Genomic DNA, 13,185 nt, shown 5'->3' on the forward strand with positions numbered 1-13,185 from the left:
CCAACAAAATTCAAATGGACAGGAACAACTGTTCAAGAAAATACTATATAGCAATGAAAATGAACAAAGTACTGCTGTATGGAACAACGTGGATTAATCTTACAATTACAATGTTGGGTGAAAGAAGGCAGACATGAAAAATATACACTGTATAGGTGACAATACTCTATGGTGTTAAATTTCAAGGTAGTGGTTCCTCTTGGTGGAGGTGGGGACAAAGCAACTGGAATGGAGCGTGGTGAGTGCTTCTGGGCTGCTGACGGTGCTCTGTTTCCTGATCCGGATGTCGCTTTGTGAAGATTCATCTAGCTGTACACTTAGAATTTATGCACATGTCTGTGAATTATACTTCAGTAAAATTTTTATATTCAAAAAACAACATATGGACAAGTATATGTGAGTGCACAGTACAGCAGTTTGGCAAAGTGAATTTTGGGATGGGGCTGATAAAGAAAGATTGGTTGAGGAAGGTGAATTTTGAGAATTTCAGCTAACGAATGTGGGTGGTTTAAAGCAGAAGGAGTAAGTGTGTTATATATTAGGGAGGGGGAAAATGGGGCATGCAGAGGGCATGCAGATTTCTGCTTTGTTGAGGCAGAAATCCAACAATTATACATGAAGAGAAGTGCATATGATGAGACACAATGAAGAGGAAATTTAGATTTTGAATTGCAGTAGGGAACTCTTGTTCTTCCTTTCACTATTTTTAGTTTTTAAAAAATAATTTTATAGGTAGCATATGCTACTTTTATTTACATATAAATATAATAATTAAGTACTTCTATATCAATGTAGGTAAATATGTATAATTATATACATAATTGTATAGGTAGCATATGCTACCTATTTGTAGAAAAATTTTTAAAAATAGAGAAGTATAAAGGAAAAAAATCACTTAAAACTCCATTCTTCTCATAACATTGTGGGAGCCTCTGAGTTTCTGTACTGAAAACTGTGGAGATAACTTGAGGATTAATATTAATCCTATGGAAGTTTAACATAAAAGGAATTTAAGCAATAAACTCAGATGAGTCAGGAGACCTTTAAGCTTTGCATACTTCCCAACTCTAGCTTGCTGCCACGGAGCTGATGTTATGTTAAGAACAGCATCTGCCTGATGCAATCCCTTTTTTTCTTTCCCCTTCCAACAAACTGAGTTATAATATCTCTATTAAAACGAAATGTCTAAAGATCTCTCACCCAGTTAGAAATCACACCCCTCCCAAATAAAGGCATCCATGGGAAAGGTGAAGAATGTTTGCTTTCTCCTATACATTTTACCAAATCCAGAGTTTGGGATTTTGGAGGTGTGGCATGGGGAGCAAAGGATTTTGGCCATGGTCTAGCTACACTACCAAAGACGGGGTTTCAGTCACAGAACAAGATAGGATGAAAGAACTCCGATGATAAAAGGTAAAAATTGCAGCAATTGCAGGACCAAATTCATTAATTTTGTCTCTCTTGGTATAATTTCCATATCTTCTGCCATGTGGTTGCTTTGGCAGGGGAGAAATTGGGAGCAAACTTAAGAAGTTATTCCAAGTTGAGAACTTACAGAGTCTTCATGAAAGTACCTCCTGGGCATGGACTAAGGTAGGACTTAACTCTCAAGGTGTAGGGTACAACCAAAATAGTCAACAAAATCTCCTAATATCTGGACACTGTCCTGATATATTTTTCCAACGGAATCAGACAGCATAGCTCGAAAGGATCCTGAGAGCTGAGACAAATTTACTCTCTCTCCTCAGTATGTTTCTATACACAATGGACGGATAATGAGTGGATTCTTTCTTTCCTCAAGGAGGACACTCACCTACATGGGAGATGGTACAAGCCCTGTTACACAATTTGGCTATGTGCTATACTTTCCTCGGCAGTGAGCACTTTAGCTTTAATTTTCATAGCAAGGATGGTGTTTCTTTATTATATAGATAGGAAATTCTTTAATGAAAGAGGAATACAGCATAAGTTGTTGAAAACAAAGAGGATGTAATAATCCAAGGGCATGGCAGTTGTTTGTCCATGAACTGGAAAGAGGAACAAAGGATTGAGGGGATTCAGAGCTGATTCCAAGGTCGTGAATTAGGAAATGCAAAGCCTGCTTAAGGAGCATTCAGAGACTAGAGGTAACATTTTGAACCTCATCTCAGGAAATGCAAGGAAAGCACTTGTGTACCCTTGTAGGCTTAGTTCAAGGGTATCTGATGCTCATGTGGTTTGCTAGGAAAGAATTCCTGTGCTTTTCACAAATATAAAGCTCAAGTTTACTCTGAGGAAACAATTACTGGGAAAGGTAAAACCACTGTGGGAGAGGGTAAAGGACCTCCTATTCTCATATCAACTCATATTAAGAATAATGGCAGAGTTCTATTGTTCCAGAGGGACTAATTTGTCCCCTTGTTTCACTGAACAGTTGCTAGGATCCCCTAGGTGCTTCAGAAAAGCGTGTCTCAGACCACCGTCTACTTAAGCCCATTAAAATTGATGTGTCCTTCACTTCATGCAAACTCATTTCTAAAGTCTTACATTTACAAATAAAGTATGGATTATTTGCATCATGAAAGAATTCTTTACACAAAGATAAACTATAAGATTTCTTTAAATAACAAATTACCCTGCTACGTTTTACAATATGATTTTATGTGCTGTAATTTGATCTACATACAATTTTTCTAGGAGTACGTCTTCAGGGTCAAGAGTGGAATGCCTGTATATTCATGATGGTCGTCAATGTGGCTAAATGTCCCAGCATGCAATGTATTGGTCTAATGAATTATTGCAGTACCAACTTCCTGACCAGTGTTTAAGAAGGATACCAGCCTCATAGAAAGCTTTGTATTCTCAATGCTGATACAAGGGAGGAAAACCCAAAGGAGAAGGAGCAAGGCAAATTTTGCATTTGACTTATAAAAAGAGACACTCTCCTGGTTGGCTTCTGTACTAAGTGTAGTTGTTCTGAGCGCTCCCTCGCTGTAATGCCTGCAGACATATTTTACCTATGTAAGAAAGTGAGAACCATGAAAATAATGGCTCGGGTTGCTGTTAGCCTCAAATGGGGCAATGCGTGAGAGTGCATTTACAAAGAACCATGCTATACAAATATCGGTCATTATTATTATTCTAGTATCCCAGAGTTAATCACAACAAAAACACTTGACTCCGGTTTGTAAAGTGAGTAAACATTGGGTTTGTTTCTGCTTCCAAAAGATGGCACTGAAAATAAGTCTTCAACAGGAAAACATTTTCCAAAGTATCAAGTTCCAACTTAAAAAAAAAAAGGAAATAAAAATGGAAAGCCTATAGGCCCATTAACCGAAACGCTGATGGAATGTTACAAAATGTACACATCACCACAGAGCTGTCCTGAGATGCGCATGACTGGAGCCCTACTTCCATCCGCTCTGGAAGCGCAAAGAGCAATGAGCCCAATGAGCTGTCTTGCAAGTGCTTCAGGCCCTCTCACTATTTTGGGTACAGCTTATCAGCAGGAAAAATCATTAAGCAGCAGGAAAGAGAAACAAAAAGCATAATAAGTGAAGCGGGGGCGACTGCAGCAATGGGGAGAATGAGAGGGGTGGGAATTTACATGAAGGAGCAGCAGGTTTGATGACGGGACTTGAACATGCATTGATGTGTGGGTGCCTGCGTGCGGACAGACAGACGCAGCAAAGAGAAACTTGGAAGAAAAGTGATTCAACACCATAAAGAAGAAGAATGATATTAGCTATCAGAAAACAAAACCAACATATAGAGAAAAGACATGCAATGGCTGTAAAGAGGCCACAGGAGTCAGAAACTTTCCATTTAATTTGCCAAACAATGGGTCAGAAAGCTACTTCCTATAGGCGGTTTCCACTTGAAGAGTAGAATTCACTCTCAGGAGCCATTAGAGCACCATTAGAGAGCACAGTGAAAGTAGCTTGCTGCCCAGCCTGGAGGAAGAAATGCACATTTCATGGTTCTTTTCTTCCACCCAGGAGTGGTTAAATATTTGGCAAGATATAGTTCTTGTATTTACATGTTTTTCTAGGGCACCATAATATTAATAAGTGAGTATCAGTGACCCAGCCCAAAAGAGCTCACTGGTAGTATTATGATCTGCTCTTTAGTTTTGTATTGAGACTAGTAATCACATGGGGACCATATTCAGAACCTGCAGAACTTCTACCTTGACGCTCCACTGTGAGACAAATGAAACAGTGACTCATCAAGCAGGGACAGTGTGTACTTTATTTCTTATCCAGGCTATTAGATACGAACAGGCAGGAAGTGAAGATGACTTATGCAATAGAATGATTCTCCTTTTACTCATTTATCTACAATAATCAGTCACTTAGAAATGTTCAACTTTTCTTGTGTTAAAGCCAAATGTCCCTATAGTGTGACTGGCCACAGAGGTTCATCTCTAAAACCATTATTTGTATGACTTTTTGGCAAGCATGAAGAATACTCTCACCTAAGAAAAAAAAATCAGAAGAGTTATATGACTCTGGGGGAGTTTGGAGAGTGGGCTTGACTGGGAATGGTATGAGGGAACTCTCTGGAATGATGGCAAAGCTGGACAGAATTTAATATAAGATAGAATACTGTATCTTGATAGGGATTAGGATCACACGGATGTATATAGTGTTAAAACTCAGCAGATTAAAAAACTCAGCCAATTAAAAACTCAGATAGACACTTAATGTTTGTACATTTTATCATATGCAAATTTTACACTAAAATCTATAACTAAATATTAAATTTTAGCTAATCATATACATTAAAATATTTAGGGAAGAAATATTTTGATGTCTGCATCTTGAAATGCATGAAACAGTGGGTTTATTGATAGTTAGAAGGATGCATAGATGGATAGATATGTGACAAGGCAAGCACAGGAAAATATTAGTGGTATAATCCAGGTGGTGAGTATATGGGTGTTAACTCTAAAATGTTTTTGTTTGCTGTATGTTTGAAAAAATTTATTTAAAAATGCTGGGAATAAAAAAAGAAGAATCCTCTCTCTTTGAAAAGGACTCTGTACTGAAGACAACTCTATAATATCAAAGAATTTTGAACTTAGACCTGGACCTTGAATGCAAATTAGAGACCAAATCAGTAGTTCTCCATCTAAGCAAAGTTGGGTCTCCAACTCTTGGGAAGATACTTTCAGTTCTGAGAGAGAAATTCCTTTTTAAAAAATGTACCAAACACTGGTATCCCAATCTATCAGGCCCACAAAATATTCCTTTGTCCTTTGGGATATTCTTTTGTCCATTACTTTTGGAGGAGGCATTGAACTGAAAGGGCAGCATGAGAAATATCGTTATTATATTCATGAAAAGTATGTGGTTACCATAGTTATAGATGATACAGAGTTGTAAAGGAAATGAATGGAGCAGTTTCTGCTCTTTATGGGGTTGTAATGGGGGCAGAAGAGGTAGATTAGAAAATAACGTTAAATGACCTAATAACCAAAATTGCTAAATAGAAAGTGTTTTCTCCTATAGACTGTGTTGGTGTTGTTGCATTTGTGGAATCGGGGACTTTGGGGCAACTGATGAGACCCCTGGGTGAGGAAAGGCACCCATTTCTAGATGTTTAACTCCTGGGCTCTTCTCTTTCCTGGGTCCTAAGCCTATAGCTACCCTCCTTTGCACATTTCCTCAAATTTCAAGGATTTACTATCCTTCTTTCCTCTTATTCTCAGATTTCTTCTCCCCTCAAGCTGGGATACCAATTTGGATGTAGTTTCTCCCAGGTCTCTCTCCTATTGTCTTAGAAACAAGAGGAAGCAGGATTTCCTTTTAAGGGGTCTTACCAGCTGGTATTGAGGCACCATAGAGAACTACCTTCTAGTTTTATTCTTGAAGGACAGTTCCTTATACCTCCCTATGGCTTTCGATGCTTATCTTCTTCTGACCTCTTGGTATCTGGTGCTACAGACTCTTTCTTACACAAACATCGCAGATGAGGTGTAGAGGGAGCTTACAAATCACATCCCATTTGGGCACATGTTGTTCTCAAATGGGTGGCTACCTCTTGGGGATCCCTTGGCCAGTGACTCTCTGCTCAATAGCCTTCATATTCTACCCAGGAACTGCCTTGCTAAGCCTTTGCTCACTTGGAAAAATTGTTTGTACGAAAGAGGTGTACTTATTTTTACTTGACTGATTTTAATCTGGTCTTGGGAAAGGCTAGTTTATACCTCTTCCATAGGGAAAGATTATTTACTGTGATTTCTTTTTCTTCTAAATTCTTGGGAGTATATTAGTGTAGTTCAGAACAAGGAAGATATTTTTAAAGGATCTAGTCCCCAGCTTCCCCAGTTTAATTGCATATGAATTTAGATTCTCAAATGTCTACTATCCCAGTGTTTTATTGTTTTCTGGATAAACCAGTGACCATTCTATTCTTGCCTTGTCCTGCAGATTAAGCAAGGCAAATTAAACAAATAGAATCATTCCTTGGAGCAATCAGGAGAAGATGTACTTTGATTCAAAATGCCATAGAACTTCTGGACTAATTCTTATTTACAAAAATTTTAGTTTCTTTAAAAATTGTGAAATGTGCATATAATATTATTGAATTTTTACACCCTTATAAGAATGATTATATAAGTAAGCTTTAACATTTTTAAGGGGAGTTCTTTGCCATAACATGTATCCTAGATCTTGGTTTGGAAAATAGTCACCATAGAGATAGACACATGTAGCCCAGATTACAACATGTTCTTGGTTTTCTAATTTGAATTATAATAATTACATTTATTTTGTATCATAAGGATAATTACGAATTTCAGGTCAAGTCATGCCCTCCAATAGAGAATGAAAGTCTAGTTTAAAACACCAGACCTAACTCTCACTCCCAGTACATATATATACGTGATATATACACATGTGTACACACACACACACACACACACACACACACACACACACACACACAATTTGTTCATCAAGAAAGAACAATTATACTGGTTATAAATTACCCAGTATTGTTTGTGCCAAATGACATTTAGCTTTGCAGAGTGCCCAGTTCCCACATACTGTGACCATTAGAAAACCATTCATAGTTTTAAGAAGTAAATGCTTTTAGCTTTGAACCCTGTATAACAAAAGCCAGAAGTAAAAAGAAAATGCATCAAGTGCCAAACAGCAGTAAGCCTAATGACCACAAAGACCATTAGGAAATGGGTAAACAAAATTAACTCTCGGTGGGAGTTTCAGGCTCTCCAAGCACACTACAACCAAGGCCAGAGTCACTATCAATACTGAATCTCCCTTGTATCTTTTGGTAGACACAGAGGAGAATTGACTTTACCCACGGACCTAGGGACCTAGATGGGAAAAATGGTGACAGTAGTATTCTAAACTCAACTAAGTTTCACTTAACAAGAAAGCAGCGGTCAGGAAGGACAAGTTATAAAAAGAAAATAAAGCGTCTTGTTTCTTTCAATTTGTGTGTGTGTGCGCGCATGTGTGCGGTGCTGGTAAATATCGGTTTTGCTTTTATTCTTCTTTTCCTTACTTTTATGTATCCACATAAATTTTGGTACCTTCCTTTTTTTCTCCCTCTCCTAGGATTGCAAGTTCCTTTTGATTCAATGAAGGAAGTAGAAGTGGGAGCGTACAGAGGGAAGTAGGCCTAGTATTTGTAGCACAAATTGGAAAGTAAGTGCAGATGCCCTAGTTTAAAAGGTGATGAAGCAGGAGAGACTGTGGACTCTGGGAAACAGACTGAGGGCTTCAGAGGGGAGGGGGGTGGGGGAATGGGATAGGCCAGTGATGGGTATCAAGGAGGGCACATATTGCATGGTGCACTGGGTGTTATATGCAACTAATGAATCATCGAACTTCACATAAAAAACCAGGGATGTACTGTATGGTGACTTAACATAATATAATAAAAAAACATTAAAAAAAAAAGAGGAAAAAAAATTCAACAGAGAGAAAAAAAAAAAGGTGATAAAGGAACTAAAAGAGCAAGGAGGGAAAGGTGAGGCAGCCCCAAAATGAGCAGCTTCGGAATGCCAACACCACTCCTAGGAATGGAGAGACAGAAAAGAGAAGCAGTGCATTTAAAACCAGGAAGCTAGAACCATAATGGTTCTGCTCAGAGGAAGCTGGAACCACTGAGCAGAAATAGTTGCTGCTAGGGTAGCCACCAAACCGTGAGAAGAGGAGAAATAGCCTGGCTTTTCATTTTCTTTTGTATCCTATTTGCTTCTAGTATCTGCCTCAGGTAGCTGGAAGACAGCAAGAGGGATTTCCCAGGGTCAGTACCCCTGCAATGTAAGGCAAAGCAGGGGAAGGTGGGAAATTTATTTAAGGACAGAAACACAAAGAAGGGTACAAAAGCTTGACTGGGTTTAGTTTCTCTTTCCACTGGCCCCACTCAAAGCCCCTGGTTATGTAAAAGCTCTTCTATGCATAGATGTGTTAGGGAAGACAGGCACAATATGTGAAAGGCCATGGCTAACTCTCTTCTATGGTTTTATGACATCCAGTTCTCACCAGAACAGCACAATCAGGATACAGCAGATACTATGAATTCTAAGGAAGCAAAGTGCTTTAAAAATATAACTCTTGTCACATAAGGTTGAGAGCGAGAGGAGAGATTAAATAAAACAAAAAAGTTAAAAATTCTATTAATCAAAATAAAGTTCTATTTATCAAATTTTTTATTTTCTTTTCCTGGGAAGAGTAACTGAATAATGACCATAATTCAAAATATCAATAAAGGTCACACATTGAACATTTAGACAATCATCAGTTCTTGCCAAGAAAAAACTCAAGAGTTATCTTATTACTGAATCTGTGCTCAACGTTTGTGTGGGAGATTGAAATCCAAAAGGTAATCTTTTTCTCTCATCCCTCATAAGATAAAAGGGTCAGTTTCCTTCTTTTCCTTGCTTTTTTCCCCCTTTCACCTCTATTTGAACAAGTACTTTTTCATAAATACCAGTTTTATTTGCTTCCATTAAACCAATTGTGCTTTCAAGATTTGGCTAAAGCACATATCCAAATAATCTCTATGTGTCTAAAAAATATTTGTAATTAGAAATGTTGGTTTATGAGAAAGGAAAATTATTTTCCTTGCCCACACATAATAGGTATTGCCAACCACGCACTGTCTTTCAGTTTTCTAATTTGTAATGTGATATGATGACACTTTTTGACAGTAACTAAAATGATCTATGGCCATAAAGATATAGCCTCATGGTTATAAGAAAGATTTATGTTTCTGGTTATGAAAGATATTTTACTCCTCAGCAACATTACAGGCATGGCTGGAAGCCCAACAAAATCGAAATAAATGTACAGAATGAGCAAGCTTGTCAGGTAATAAAGGAAGTTCTTCAAATCAATGGTAAGGTTACATAAGGGGCTGGGGTTTGATTACAGGTATAGTTTTAATGCCATTTTATAATTATAGCTCAACTATTTCTAGACCTGCATCTGCTTCTATTTAGGAAAGTAATTTCCTTTAAAAAAATAACTGAAAGGCAAGAAGGATGGATTAAACTCCTTAAAAATACTAATCGCATAATCCTCTGCCCTAGCATTTGTTTTCAGGGGCATGTTGACTTTATGTAAAGAATGTTTCCAGAAATTGCCTCTATTCACCCCTAGCTATTCTGTAGAGTGGTCTTTTAAGACCGAACGTACTGCAACTTAACAAGGAAGTAATGTCACATTTACATTCAGGCTTGGAAACTAAAACTACTCCCTTTTGTTGATTCATTCATTACCAGAGAGTGATGATTAAGAAACTCAAGGTCAGCTGAGTTATTCCTCAGTCATTGTCCAAAAATGAAGGATACTAATGAAAATGCAATGTGGCGGCCTAGAGGAGTATCGGTTCACATGAAATTACTATACTAGAAGCAAGTGCAAATTAGGTAATTTCACATTTCTCTCTGTCCGTATCACAAAACGTCTAGCCAAAAGCTAATTCTGTAAATAATTTAATGCCATATTACACTAATATCAACTGGGGATAACTTGCCTCCAATCTGAATTCTGGCATCTCTAATGTGGTTTCATGTACCGACATAAGCAAATCAATTTGACCTCGTGATTACTTTTTAGCCAATTTTATTGAAATTTGTTAAATCTTTTTTTTAAATAGAAAATAATCAGAAAGCTACAAACAACATTTTGATAGCATCATACTGATAAAATCTCAATGGCGGTGAAATTCAACAAATGCTGAATTTGAAAAATACATGAGCTGTAAATACTTCTATTGAGCAATCCAGAGGCTTCAAAATAAAACTATTTTGTAATTCATTATTTATTTTAAAAATTAGCTGTGGAAGAATAATTTTTATATTTAAATTCTTTTAAAAGTAAACCTTGTCAGGGCAAGATTCTGTTTTCATTTGGGCAACTGAATTCAGATGCTGGTGAAATAGCAGTGGTCTTTAAACTTTTTTGGGGTCATGGACTCTCTCAAGAAACAGATAAAAACTTTAAGCCCTTTCCCCAGAAAAAATGCTTAGTCACACATCCACACAAAATTTGGTATAAAATTTCAACTCATACCTAGCTGCTAAAAGGGGTCTGTCGACTTCGTATTAACAATCCCTCATGTATTAGATAACTTGGAGTCATTCTTTAACTTGAGACTTTATGAACACAATAGAAAGATCTCATTGAGAATAAATAAATAATTTTTGGAATAAAATAATAGAAAATTAACTCCCATACACACACACACACACAACTTTATATAATGTTAATAATTATTTCCAATAAGTAGAGATATTATACGTGGGGGTTGTATTAATTTCTAATGATTTACTGTCTGGTTCAGTAAAGATTTTTCTTCTTTAACTACTTTAAACTTCTGTAGCTTTTGACGTGTGCCACATGCTCGTCTTGTGAAATGCGGATGTCTGTCAGGGTGCCATTTCCTTATAATACAGTTTTTCATAATATAGTTAACTAAGTCTGCTTCTACAGCCGTGAGTTGTACAGTCCACCACAAATACAGGATTGTGTTCAACTGAATTTGTTACCTTATAATATGGTCAACTGAATGCTTGCTCTTTTTGGTCTTTTTTTTTTTCCTCATCAAGTCACGGCTTTTCACTTGATATGGGACCTGCTTCTCTGCTTTGGGCCCATATTTCACCTCAGGCACCTCCATGCTATGCCTGTTTTATAAAAATGAGAAGGTGGTTTTATGGTTAGCTCTTTTGATAGCTACTCCCAAGCTGAAACTGACTCACACAAAGAAGGAAAAGAAGATTCCATTACACTTTCCTTCTTGTAACAGCCGTGTCACTGCTAAAAGTATATGAGATTTACAGTTCAATACATTTAAAAACTTTTCATCTGAGTGAGAGCAGAGATTCTGTCTGTCTTGTGCATTACTGTACCCATGACTCCCAGAAGGGTTCTTGTCATTTATTCATGGCCAAAATAATATTTGCTAAAGTTATATAAATGATAAAGTAAAAGATTTTGCTTTAACTTTTTTAGTGGCTATATTTAAACAAATTGAGTCATAATTCAGAGAAAAATTAACACTTGGTTCTTTAATATATGTCAAAGTTTTTAGTCTGTGTTTCAGTTAAACTTGATAAAAATTTTAAGGCTTTAAAAAACATTTCATCATTAAAATATATTGGAGACTCCAGCTATGGTAGACTAAAGTTCATTTGTTGAGCCCTACCACTGAGATAAGTAGAAAAATAAAGATTGAAAAATTGATTTGAAAAGAAGAATTTGAGAATTTGAGAATTTAAGATCCCAGAGACAAGGAAAGACTACAGAGATGAGTCTGGTATTTGGCAAAGCATTTGGCAATTTTAAGATAACAGCTGAGAGGCTGATAAGGCAAAGCCCAGAATTTTGGTGGTCTCAGGGGACTGAAGCCACCAAAAATTGGAGTTCAGTACTCACCAAAGAAGAGTACCTGCCAAACATTCCAGACATTTAGTTGCAGTCCTGAAGGGCTGTATCTCAAGATTAAAGTAAAATAGAAATTGACCAACCGTCACAAAGGCTGGAGCTCAGCTTTAAATAAATACAATGCTTGCTTGAAAAGTAAGTGACTCCTCTTCAAACACCCGCCAGAAGAAAAGCAAATCCTCAGTGAAGGACAATATCATTACCCACAGCTTTAAATGATGTTAATTATCACTAAAAATTTTCATATACAACATTCAGCAATTAATAAAACATACACAGGCATAATAAAAATAAGAATTGAAAAAACAGAAAGAAAAAATAGACACTAGAAAAATAGAATCAGAAAATCTTATATTGCAGATATCAAAAAAGGACTTAGAAATTAAATAGCAAGATGGAAAATTTTAGGAGAATACTGGAGATTATTTTTTTAAAAAGATCAAATACAAAGTCTAATACTGAAAGATCAAAAAAAATGAAAAACTCATAGATGGATTTAACAGAAGATAAGATACAAATAGAGAAAGAATGCCTGAGCTAACAGATACGTTAGACAAAAACATCTAAAATGAACCGTAGAGATAGAAAAGAATGTAAACTACAGAAAAGAACTGCAGTAACACATGGGATATGATAAAATGATTTAAGATACATATAACTGGTGTTTCAATAGGGAAGAAGTATTATTGAGGGGACAATGGTTAATAATTTCCCCCAAATTGACAACGGATAAAGCACTAGATTCAAGAAGCTATGATAAGTAAGGTCGTAAATGCAAAGAAAACTACATCTAAGGACATCACAGCAAATTCCTGACTGAGGATAATAAAAAAAACCCTTCAGATTCTGGAGAAATAAGTCATATTACTTCAAAGGAGCAACTATAGCAATGGCAGTAAAGTTTTCAATAGAAACAATGGAAGCCAGATGATTGGAATAGCTTCAAAAACTGGAAGAAAATAAACGCCCTCTGGAATTCTATCCTGAGCAAAAATATCCTGCAAAAATGAAGGCAAAATACTTTTCTTCAGATAAAAATATGATAAAACAAAAACCAAAACTAGATGAATTTTTTTTTTAAAGATTTTATTTATTAATTTGACATAGACAGACAGCCAGTGAGAGAGGGAACACAATCAGGGGTAGTGGGAGAGGAAGAAGCAGGCTCCCAGCGGAGGAGCCTGATGTGGGGCTCAATCCCAGAATGCTGGGGTCACGCCCTGAGCCGAAGGCAGACGCTTAACGACTGCGCCACCCAGGCACCCCTAGATGAATTTTC

This window comes from Ursus arctos, unplaced genomic scaffold (assembly GCF_023065955.2).
Source record: "Ursus arctos isolate Adak ecotype North America unplaced genomic scaffold, UrsArc2.0 scaffold_20, whole genome shotgun sequence".
Taxonomy (NCBI): Eukaryota; Metazoa; Chordata; class Mammalia; order Carnivora; family Ursidae; genus Ursus; species Ursus arctos.